The sequence below is a fragment of the Acinonyx jubatus genome, chromosome D3, assembly GCF_027475565.1.
Source record: "Acinonyx jubatus isolate Ajub_Pintada_27869175 chromosome D3, VMU_Ajub_asm_v1.0, whole genome shotgun sequence".
NCBI lineage: Eukaryota > Metazoa > Chordata > Mammalia > Carnivora > Felidae > Acinonyx > Acinonyx jubatus.
In genome coordinates this window covers 83,618-93,039 of record NC_069392.1, presented here as the reverse complement: position 1 = coordinate 93,039, position 9,422 = coordinate 83,618, and the positions used below count along the sequence as shown (strand labels likewise).

The following is a 9,422-nucleotide window of genomic DNA, read 5'->3' as shown; positions in this document are numbered from 1 at the left end:
CCCACAAGAGATAGGTTTTTATGTCAGCGTAATTAATATTTTTGAATTCTGAATCCTTTATTACATATTTGTGTAGATCAATGGAGCAAAGAAATGTGCTCAAGAAACCATGTGGCAAAATAATCTTCCCTCTTATGAAGCACATAGACGTAAGATAAAAATCCCTTCTTTGTCCTGCGGCGCCTGGGTGGCTCAGTTGGTTAAACATCCAACTCTTGGTTTCAGCTCGGGTCATGATCTCATGGTTCATGAGGTTGAGCCCTGATCAGGCTCCATGTTGATGGTGGGGAGCCTGCTTGGGATTCTCTCCCTCTGTCTCTGTCTGCCCTTCCCCTGCTCGCTCTGTCTCTCTCTCAAAAAACAAATTTAAAAAAGTATTAAAATCCCTTCTTTTAGGGATGTCCTTTAAAAATGGCAGTAAAAGTAAGGAGTAAGTATTCCTGATGACTATGAAGAATAACCGTGAGACACTTGAGCACACTAATGAATTTTTTAATGACATCATTCCAAGTGTGCACGCTTTGTTGCAATCTGAGAGAAATCAGAATATCAAGAATCGGGGCTTCCTGAGTTACCATAATTTGATGCTTGAGCCCTTTTGGTCATTGGGTGATTTGAGCCCCTCAACCTTCCATGCTGTTCACTGCTGTTTCAAGCAGGAACACCACAGTACCTCTTTTAGGTAGGAGTGAGGCAGAATTTGTTTTCATAACCCTGGCTTAATTTTTTATATCATTCAGTGCTGCCAGGAGAGAGCACTAGAGGTTTCTTGCCATGTTGAACAGTTGTGTTCCACTTAATTCAGAGAATTTTGAAAGTGAATCTGGTGACAATATTTCTCTTCTGTAAAGAAAAACCATTCATTGAGCTGCTTGGCTTGAAAGATTTTACACTTTCTTCACTTTTTCATTGTCATCCAGTCACAGTTCCATTGTCTCGAAACCAAGATAGTTGCTCTGAAACACTGACACCTTCCACCGTTCTCTTCATCCTTTATTTCTGTATGTGTCTGGCTTTTCTCTTTGGCCCAAACTGGATCGACTGTTTTTAATGATACAGGGACTGACTGTGGGGTATGCTCTGTTGAAAATGCTTCTTTGTGACACATTGTCCAGTGTTTGTTTGGAAAGCCTAGCACACATTTTGTTTCTATATTATTTGCAAATCAGGGAAAGGAAAAATCTACAAAGAACTTGAAAGGTGCTATTTTAGTAAACACTTCAGAAGTTTCAGAAGTAAATTCCCTCTATTTCCTACAGGATTTCCATTGTACACTTTAGCTTTGAAGAAAAACAAATCTTTCATGTCTTAGAATATTCGATTTATATGTTATCTACTGAGTGATCTTCTTTTTGGGAAGAAGTCATGAATGAGAATGTTTTGCTCAGGTTCACCTCTCCCTTAATGAAGTTGATACCAGCGAAGTGAAATCGAAGTTTGAAAAACAGCCTCTGCAGAAAGAAAATTCTCAGCTTAAGATTCCAAAGAATCAGGTAACAAAATTTACTATCAAATGTTATATAAATCAGAGAACTGAACATCATTACTTTCTTTTTAAGTTTCTCTTCTTTAACTGTGATAAAATACATGCATTAGAAAGTTTCCCATCGTAAACATTTAAGTGTACATTTTAGTATTGGTAAGTACGTTCGCTATACTGTACGTTCTTCTATAGTCATTCCACCTTTCTCAAATCTGTCTTAAAGTCAGGAGATACTACTGCACGCAACAAGGATTTGATGCAGGGAGACTTGACGTCTAATAGTGTAACCTGGAATAGGTGTTACTTTAGGGGGGAGAAAACCGCACTTGGTAGAATGAGTTTGCTCTGGAAAGTAAAAAGGGGCTTCCTGCCTTGGGAATCTTGTCCTTTATCCTCTCCCCCCTCATGGCTGCACTCGTGGGAGAAGGTGTGCACACTCAAGTAAATTGTTTTATGCTTGACAGGCAGCAAAAGGGAACTGGGGGACTACTGTGACGCACTTAGGTGTGTGAAAGGGGCAAAGGACGCCAAATGGGACACGCTGAAGAAAAATGTAGATGTTCGTGTTGGAATGTGTGGACAAAGACAGAAGCTCACAGAAGAGTAAGACTTTCAGGAGTTAATTGTTACAAACACTGTTGTAAGGACGAATGTGTCAGACAGTGGGGATAATTTGCTTTCTTTGAGCACATTTAACACCAACCATACTTTTACCGTAGTAACCAGTAAAGAATTGTGTTTCTCCCTTCTGCCTTGATTTCTGTGATCTGCACCTTCCTTCCCTTTGTGGAAACCTCAGGTTCATTTTCATTGTCCTTTACATTTCAGCCCCATCGTAGTGACATATGTATGTATATTTTTGGTCAAACTCTAGACATTGGGTAGGAAATATTGGGAGGAGAATTCAGGTGTACTGTGATGGTATCTTGTTGAAGATGAGATGGGAGTTTATGTCTGATAGGAGATCAGGGGTGCTGGCACTACTGAAACCTGTGAACTCAGTTTTCCTTCCTTTCCCTCTTTCCCTTCCCTTCCCTTCCCCTCCCTTCCCTTCCTATCCCATCCCTTCCCCTCCCCACATTCCTTTTCCAGGAGACAATACTCTGAAGGTGGGCAATTCACATGATTTTCTTTTTGTCAGTGTATTTTGCATTCTTCTCAACTGGTGTCTTTGAGGCAGGTGGCAGGAGTTCTCTTGTGAACTGTAGATATGTCCAGTAGGCCATTGTACAATTTAATGACACCACGTCCAAGAAAGATGTCTCCATGGCAATGTCATGGCCTGAGCCTTGATTGAAATTTCAGGGCTCTTGGGAGAAATCAGACAAGTCAGAAACCCCTGCGTCATCCTTATGTGTTTAGTTGTGATGAGTTGGCCAGGCTTGGTTTTGTACGTTGAAAAGAAATATGCTTATGCCATCCCAATCACAAGAGCCTGAGACTGGGAGGGCACTTAGTGCATCTCATGTGAGCTTTTTATATTTATGTGATGTATTGATGAGTAGGAATAGAGAGCTGTGAAGAGAAACTCAGAGTTGCCAAAGACTTGCCAGCACGCTGGAGTTTGAGTTTGTTTAGTCCCTTAATTGGGGGGGGGGCATCAATGCTTCCCCCTGGTTGTGTTTGTGGATCTGTGCCCTTATGGGGAAGGGGACAGGGGACATTTGAGTCCTGCATTCAGGTTTCAGGGAGGGAAGAAAGGCAGAATTTTACATGGGCTACCAGGTAATGTATGTTTCTTTCCCCTCGTAGGAAGCTGGGACTGAAAGAATGGGAGCAGGTGGAAGGGGAGAAGCAGCTGTCAGCCACAGAGGAGAAAGTGAAATTCACTGCAGAAGAGCTTCGGAACTACAAGTGAGTTCAGCTCCTACCAGCAGCTCACACAACAGCCATTGTATTACTTTGAAACTTTGTACAGTGTTTAGAGCCAAGTAACACACAAATATACACATTCAGGAGACATTCATTTCTATGGAGACTTCAAGAGAGATGTGACATTTTCCAGATGTTAAGTTAAAAATATTAATCTAAACAAGTTAAGTCACTGAGGATTTCCTGATCCGCAATGCTGGCCAGACTATGTGGAAATGTGGTTCCTGAACATGTTTCTGGAGGTGCTGGAAATGATTACAAACCTCAGGAAGCAGTTTGGTGGAGGATGAATCACATTGACAAGTATGACCATCCCATTTTAGAGACCCACTTGTTGTAACCATGAGAACTATGATAAGGGTACAAGGAAAAGAGATTTGAACTTTACAATGAAAGATCCTCATTATAGAATTAGGGAGCTGTCACCACAGGTAAGGAGACCGTGTCAATGTGGAGCCCCACAGGCATTAAATAATAAATCCAAGATGATGTAGCGATGGCTTTGAGCTTTCTGTACTCTCCTCCTCATGTGAAATGTGTCTTATATGATTGGGTCGTGTGTATGAGAATTCAGTTCTTGTGATGGGAACCTGGGCCAATTAACATCACGCTCAACATGGTGCTTCATCTGATGATAGCCATTGCACGCCCAGGAGAAGAGTAGAAGAAACACAAGAACAGCTGCAGCAGTCAGAGCTCACCTTCGGACACCAGGTAGCCCGCACTCTGCCTAGCAGTTCCTGAGTGCTTCAGCACCTAACGCAGATGATTATATCGGGACACTGAATGTCTCCACAGGGGTTTTATTGATGTGCTGACTCTTTCAGACTGCTCTTTGTGAGAAGGCATTTCAGGACAGCTGGGTAAGAATGTTTTTCTCTCCTCCTCTTGTGCGCACACTGCCACAGCTAAACATGGATGTGTTTCTCTCTTGAGCTCGGGGCTCATGATCTGGAGAGGGCAGTGGCGGAGCAGAGCAGGGAGGTCACCTACCTGAAACGCAGGTACAGGATTTTGACATATTTCTTTTTCTTTTAAGGGCGCTGTGAATTTTTAAAATTTTTTAAATTTTAGAATTTTTAAAATTCTAAACCATTTGGTGTCCAGTGGAGGCTTGGGTGTGGTAACTCTTAGTGAAACAGATTCATCTCGATCTTTAAGACTGGAAGTCATCCAACGACAGAGGCTTCCAGAGGAATTCATGAGGCACAAACCAATGGCACGAGGACCTGACAAGGAGATACCTCCATGGAAAGGTACGGAGCATATTGTGAAATGCAGTAGCTTAACTTCTGCAGCAACATCCGCACAATCGGCTTCTTGTTCCAGTGGGTGTAATTGTTTGCTCTCATGAAAACAGTCCCAGGTGGTTATAGAGGGCACAGGTTGTCTCACAGTGGTGACAGGACACTAGTTCCCTCAGATGCCCCAGCCAGCAGGGCTCTTTGGGTTTGTGCCTTGTGAGTGGTGAAGCTCACGCCCCTCCACTGACTGTGGGCCCCCCTGAAACCTCCCAGTTACACTTAACAGGAGAGTGGGTGCTAGAACGATCATGGGTCAGCGCCCCTTCCACCTTGAGACAATGTAGAAGGCTGTTTCTTTTGTTTCACATGAATAACGTGAACAATAGCATGGATTGGAGGCTGTATGTCCTGATGAGCTTTCTTGATTTGGCTTTTGGATAAATGCCCATAGAAAATATGCTTTGTCTAAAGAAAGCAGACATTTCTTCCTCTGTTTAGAGGTTCCTTTATTCTTTAATTTTTTGTGTGTGTTGTGAACTATAGTACTCCATTAGCAAAGTAAATCCTTATGAAATTTCACTCCTCTAATGTTATTTTATTACATTGAATATTACAATGAATCTTTACAGTTCATTACACATAGAATTAATCTTTCGCTTCCTCATTACTATAGTATTAGTCTCTTTAAGGCAATTTCTTTTCATGAATACTTACATAATCCCTTGTCAGATACATAAGGCAGATGATATATACAGTAAACCACTTGAAAAATCCCACCCATGCCTTGTGGAAAAGGACAGTGTGCTGTTGATGCTGACGTTTACTGACATTATCCTAACTAAGCCACTCATATTTTAAATTTTAATCTGTGATAAATTGTTATTTCCCATGATGTGTTTTAGGAAACCCTTGTTTTAGTGTTGATTTCCAATGAATTGAGCCCTGACCTGTCCGCAGTTGTTGATCATCGACTATTCAAACAAAGCCTTCTGGTGCCTTCCTCAAGGCTCCCTTGAGTCCCAAGGGGTCATCACCTGTACCATGTGGAAAACCCTCTGTTTCTGGTAAGGGACCTGATTGTAGGAAGCAGTGCACGATGGTGGAGGAAGGCACGGAGGTTTTTTTTTTTTTTTCCACCCAGTCTATGCAAATCAGAATAAACCTCCATCCCTTCTTTGCTCTCTATCAAATGCAGAACCTGGTGCAGCTTCTGCAAGGAACAAGAATTCTGTCCCTACTATGGACACAGAGAAGGTCAAGGGAAATAATGTGACCATTTTTAGTTGTCACTCTCTCTCTGGAATCTTTTGTCTCTTTATACAACACTCTCTCCTAGTTTTGTCTCTAGGTTGTGTGTTCTGAGATATATCTTCGGTGTTGTTTACTTTACAAACAGTAAAAGTCTTTCCCAAGAGCCTACAGGTCTCTCTCTTCTTAGCTTGTTTGTCATCTTTGGTGGTGCCTCCAGCAGCCATAAGTGTTTAGAGGCTGAGGACCACAGGGCAGTCACTGTGTGTTTGTGGAAATAACATGAGGAGGATGACATCTCACTCCACACTTACATCTCCTGTCCTGGATCACTTTTTCTAGACCTCCTTTCATGGGAATATTCCTGAAAACTGAAACAGTATTATTGTTGTTATTTTACTCATTTTCCATCTAGAGTTAGTCATTAACCTGTTTAGAACATTCATTGTGATCCCCACTAACTGAAAAACATGAAAAGCTCTACTTTCTGAGATGTGCTTAGCAATTTTGAATGCTCTTATTCAAAGGTTATTTTTCCCCTAAAATTTACAGTACATCAGTTTTCCCATTTCTTTTGGGAATGTGCTTTTGCAGAGTCACTACAGCTGTTCGAGTAGTAAAAATATTATGAATTCTCAGGGAAGACATATTTGCAGTAGAACACTGTTCTGGTAGAACAGTGAGGAACCCTGCATTAATCCAGATGTTGTGGACTTTTCCCACCTACCAGCTACCTCACAGTAGCACCAATCCAGGAGGGAGCTGGGGTGAAACTTATGATGTCCTTTATTCCTCCCAGTGTTTTCTCTTTTTTTATTTTAATTTTTTGCAAGGTTTGTTTATTTTTTTGGCAGGAGAGAGAGAGACAGAACAAAAGTGAGAATGGGGCAGAGAGAAAGAGAGAGAGAGAGAGAGAGGGAGACACAGAATCCAAAGCAGTCTCCAGGCTCTGAGCTCTCAGCCCAGAACCTGATGAGAGGCTCAAACTCACAACCCATGAGATCACGACCTGAGCCGAAGTCAGACACTTAACCGACTGAGCCACCCAGGTGCTCCTCTTCCCACTGTTTCCTTAGTGAGGGATGGGCAGGGCAGAGGTCGATGACATGATACCCTTTCCTCCCTCACCACCAAGGCAGGGTTGGTTCTGGCTATTTCCAGGCATCTGGCTCTTTCCAGGTCCTCAGCCCATGCATTCTGCCCTTGAGCCCCTGATGCCTGCAGGGCCCTCTGTCCTCCCAGGTTGTGGAGGCAACCAGCTCTCCAGCAACTTTGAGGTCATGGCTGGGCCACCAAGGGCTCAAGTTGTGGTTGTCCACATGCTTCCCAGGAGTGGCTTGGAACAGCAATGCTGCAGTAAATGTCAGCATTAGCAGCTTCTGTAAATAGGATTCTCATACACTGCGATCAGGGCCTGGGCTAAAACATGATAGGAGAGAGGGGGACACAGGACTTGTGGTGCCCTGCTTCATGGACAGGGCTGCACAGAGCGGAAGGATGAGGGCCTGGGGAGAGGCAGAGAAAGAGACAGGCAGGGAGAGAAACACTGAGTCAGTGATGGGGGAATTGGACATGTCTGAGAGAGTGAGAGGAAGAAACAGGGAGACAGGAGTAGAGAGAAGTAGAGACAAAGAGGAGGCAAGGAGGAAAGGATGGAGCTGGTCACAGTGTGTGGAGGGGGTGATGGGCCACGCAGGAGGGGCTCTGTGACTATGCTCTTAGTGTTAGAGGGAAAAAGCGTAGGAAACCTGGGCATGACAGTTCCCTGAGTGCAAGGCTCCAACCTCACTGGGACAACCTCTGTATAGGCCATTGCCCCCGGGAAGATGTGTGCCCCTCATTTTGTCTGGCATGTTGGGACCCAGTCTCAGGATCAGTCATGGAGAGAAATGGCTTGAGGCAGAGTGTGCAGCTCGTTAGCAGGTAAAGTCCAGAGTGTGCCCCATGGGGAGGTAACCATCATCTGTCTTCCCCACTGCCCCCAGTCTCTGCTCCATTTCCCCTTGCTTGAGCACAACCTTCTTTATGTTCCAAAACCAGGCATCAGGCTTTGGGCTGTCCTCCAAGTCTGCAGCCAGGAACTTGGAAAGATGGATTATTGATCTCAACCGAAAGTATTTGAGAATAAGGTCCGTATTCTCCTTCTTGAACTGTGACGGAACCAGGCTGGAATGCTGGTGGAAAAACCAAGGGGCATTCGGAGATCTTGGTGGATTGGAGATTTATTTAACACTTGCCGGCTCAGGGGAGACCATACTCCAAAGATCTGAGCCCCAAATGCGAGCGGGAAGGGTAATTTATAGTTATCAGCCTCCATATTTGTTGGGGAGGGGGGGGTTGGTTTTCGAGCGTGCAGCAAACAAAGGAAGAACCTGGAGGAGGGGTCTCTAAGTTAGAGACCAGAGTCTGTTTTAGTCCAATCAGCCACCTTTGGTGTACTTTATCCACTTCTCCAACTTTCCCCACTTTGATGCCTGTAAGAAAAAAGTTTTAGTAGGCATCACCTTTCAATTTTACAGGTTGGTACTCTCAGAAGGCTAAGATATGTGCAGTAGTTTGGCAAGGAACAGTGTTTCAATAAAATGTACCATGGCATTCAGTATACAGGGGTCAATGGATACAAGTAAAATTATGGAGAGGAAGGGCCTGGCCAGGGCAGGAACCAGAATGCCCAATCTGTGAGATCCCATCCTTTCCATTGATTGATATTTTCCTGTTGTCTATGTTGAATTCTTTCCTTGAGTTCCTTAACCTTAGTTGTAACTATTCCTGACTGGTTTATGAAATAGCAACATTCCTCCCCCAGAAAGATGCAAATCCCTCCCCTTTCTGATGAAAGGAGGTCGAGGGCTCACCTATTTGGGAGGGTCATTGCCACCAGAGAGTTTATTTGGCTTTGTAAGGCTACCAGCGAGTTTGCCACATGCTCCATGTCTTCATTTAACTCTTGAGATAGTCTATGGTATAGTCCTACGGATGAACCTATGCCCCCTCTTGCAGTTCCTATTCCCGTAGCAATTCTTGCTCCTATCAGAACGGGTAGCAGGATTGCCGGTTTAGCCCAGGACTTGGGGCCAAAGGCTGTTAGGAGCTGATCTTCAGTGTACCTGGATATCTCTGGGGTTAGGAAGATGGAATAGCATATCTGAGTCCAGTTAGCCTCTAAGCATGAGTAGGCTGAATTAGAACATAGATAGAACACCCTAGTGGTTGAATATAGGGTTATATTCTTCTTTAAGGTTATATTTCTTCCGTATAGAGAGGTACCATTCATACCTTCAGGGACTGTACAGATTAGATTGTTGGCATTTGTGAGACAGAGCTCAGTGGCCAGGGGTCCAATTAAGACAGAGGTGTTGGTTTTGAGATTTTCAGGAGCTTCCCAGGTCAAAGGGAGAGGAGTGGCTAAGTAAGCCCTCCAGCTGAGGGGCAAGCACATCCAGCAAGTTTGGGTGTGATTACCTATTTTATGGAGGACTTCTAGAGTAGTGTCAGTCCAATGTTGGAGTGGGGAATTGGTAAGCATCTGATTGGAGGCTGAAAGTCTCAAACCCTGGTAGGCTGCCAGGGAGTGG

The 9,422-nt window shown here is 43.9% G+C and overlaps 1 long non-coding RNA gene across 1 annotated transcript; it reads left to right on the top strand.

The window, feature by feature from the left end:
- The first annotated feature begins 433 nt into the window (after positions 1–433).
- Positions 434–4,379, top strand: LOC113596959 (uncharacterized). Its single transcript, XR_003417789.2, has 3 exons — positions 434–1,493; positions 1,948–2,086; positions 3,236–4,379. It is a non-coding gene; the product is annotated as an uncharacterized LOC113596959 (long non-coding RNA).
- Positions 4,380–9,422: the final 5,043 nt, after the last annotated feature.